Raw genomic sequence first — 2,768 nt, 5'->3', positions numbered from 1 at the left:
CCCAAGAGGTATTGGCAGTTGGTGATCTTGGAAAGGAACAGTTGTTTTTCTTAGGGTTGTAACCACTGATAGGCTGCCCATGCTCTAACGGGTGGTGTAATGTCACTGCATATTGGCTGCAATAATTGAACACAATGATATTTAGATAAAGAAAGAAAAGAACATGAAATTGGAGAAGAATGGATTATGGTTCAAAGAGTAGTTGGGGGTAGGTCATGTGATCCTAATATATTGCATACATGTACAAAATTCTCAAAGAATTTTCAAATCCTTAAAAAATAAGACAAAAAATTAAAAGGCCGTGTGACACTGGCCTCTACATTCATGTAAATAAATGAGCAGCCCCTCAACACAGAGTAGGGGAAGGTGTATTCAGCAAAAGGAAGAGTAAGGGCACTGCCGAGCTTTCTTCTCTCTCCCTGTGGACCATTCCACGTCACCTTATGTTCAGCAACTCATAAAACTAGCAGATTTATCAGTATTGGATTCTGACCCTAATCAGTTTCCTTTACTGATCAATGCACAGAAACCTTATGGAGAAATTACCCATGTAGTAGTGTTCCTGCCAACAAAACTTTTTCAGTTTCCCAATCTTCACCTTAGGTCATTCTCTCTGCATAAACTCAAGATAGTCAAAGATGTTAGTTAGCCTAAGCAACTTGACACAGCCTTGGTCACCTGAGCATGGGTAATGGGGAGTCAGATTTGAGTGAGTGTCATTATCAGGTTGCTCTGCCAAGGGCTGCATAGATTAGTAATTCAGTTAAGAGAGACCAGAACACCGTGGGAGGCTTCTTTTCTGTCTCTCATGTCTTTTTGTTTCACTTTGAGTCACATAGTCACACAGGGTTGTCTTTATGACCTGGGCTTGGAACTATCCTTTGGAGCCTCTCAAGGTATTACATGCATAGCCACATGAAGATAATGACAGCCTCCTCAGATCCATGGTATCATGCCGTCCAGTGGGTTCTGGAGGAGGGTGGTTATAGGGTATTTTGAGCATATTCACTCATATTACCACTGTTTGTTCACTCTTCTGCTCCTGTCCATATTTTTCTTCATAAAAACTTACTCTAATCTCTCTCTCTTTCTCTGTCTGTCTGTCTGTCTGCTCTCTCTCTCTCTCTCTCTCTCTCTCACACACACACACACACAGAGAGAGAGAGAGAGAGAGAGAGAGAGAGAGAGAGAATCAGTGAGTTTGATTAATATTATTTTCAGAAGCATGTGACCTTACCAGTGTTACACCACAGAAGAAAACTACTCCACCAGCCACAAGTAACTGCCTGTATATCCACAAGGATGAGTGTGGCCTCATGAGCCTTCCCAAGGGACTTCCTAAATGTGCATATATAATACAGGGGGTACATAGATATATGTGCTCAGAACATGGCCAGACCCAGGTCTTTATTTTTCTGTACCCCTTCAAGCTAACCCAGGAGAAGTGTGGACTTGAAGAAAGCAATTTTCTGTATCAATCCAGGAATGAAAGTACTGGCAGGTGACAGCTTTCTCCAACTGAACTCTCAATAGTTGGGGCAACATAGGCTTTTTTAAAAATGAGGTGCTTTCTTTCTGACAAGCTGACTCATTAACGCAGCTGCCTCTGTTCCCTTAGATTCATGAAGCCCGTCATATTGCATCCTTATTTTTTTTCCCATTTGAGAAATTGTATATTTTCTAACTAACGTTTCCAGAGTTCTTTCCCACAGCCTTAAGAGCTGTCCTGAAGGTCCCAGCATTTACCATTAGCCAAACCTTTGCCTCGCAGACTCATTCTGTCTCAGGTTATCATGGAGTCTTTAAGGATAACAGGGAGGACATTCCTTGGAGGAATGTGAAAATATGTACCTTAGTATACAAACAAGCTTTATGCTCATGGCAGCCATCCACACTCATGGAGGTCCATGTCATAGTGGCAGGAACTATGTCATTCTGTCCCTACCAAGACCATGCTGGACCAGCACTTCAGTCTCACTTCTGCATCTGTCTTCATCTCTTTGCATTTGCTTGTGAAAGAATAAAAAATACACCCAAGGCCAGAGTCAGACGCGGAGGAAAGGAGCTGCGACTAGCCGCCCAGAGGCCGCCAAGCCAGCGACGCCTGAGCTAGTCGAGCCCAGTCGCCGCGCCCTCATGGCGGCCGCCAAGGACAGTCACAAGGACCACGATACTTCCACAGAGAATACAGATGAGTCCAACCAAGACCCCCAGTTTGAGCCAATAGGTTCTCTTCCTGAGCAAGAAATTAAAACTGGAGGAAGATGAAGAGGAACTTTTTAAGATGCGTGCAAAGCTGTTCTGGTTTGCTTCAGAGAATGACCTCCCAGAATGGAAGGAGCGAGGCACTGGAGACGTCAAGCTTCTGAAGCATAAGGAGAAAGGGACCATCCGCCTTCTCATGAAGAGGGACAAAACCTTGAAGATATGCGCCAACCACTATATCACACCAATGATGGCGCTGAAGCCAAATGCTGGCAGTGACCGCGCCTGGGTCTGGAATACCCACGCCGACTTTGCTGATGAGTGCCCCAAGCCTGAGCTGCTCGCCATCCGCTTCCTAAATGCTGAGAACACACAAAAGTTCAAAACAAAGTTCGAAGAATGCAGGAAAGAAATTGAAGAGAGAGAAAAGAAAGGACCAGGCAAAACTGATAATGCTGAAAAGGTGGCTGAGAAGCTGGAAGCCCTTTCAGTGAGGGAGGCCAGAGACGAGGCTGAAGAGAAGTCTGAGGAGAAGCAATGAATCATTCTGTCCTTTTCCTTTC

The 2,768-nt window shown here is 44.5% G+C and overlaps 1 pseudogene; it reads left to right on the top strand.

The window, feature by feature from the left end:
• The first annotated feature begins 2,047 nt into the window (after positions 1–2,047).
• On the top strand, positions 2,048–2,768 carry Ranbp1-ps2 (RAN binding protein 1, pseudogene 2; annotated as a pseudogene).

The sequence above is a fragment of the Rattus norvegicus genome, chromosome 12 (assembly GCF_021556685.1).
Source record: "Rattus norvegicus strain SHRSP/BbbUtx chromosome 12, alternate assembly SHRSP_T2T, whole genome shotgun sequence".
NCBI classification, from domain to species: Eukaryota; Metazoa; Chordata; class Mammalia; order Rodentia; family Muridae; genus Rattus; species Rattus norvegicus.
The sequence above is the reverse complement of the archived record's forward strand: the minus strand, read 5'-3'. Positions and strand labels throughout refer to the sequence as shown.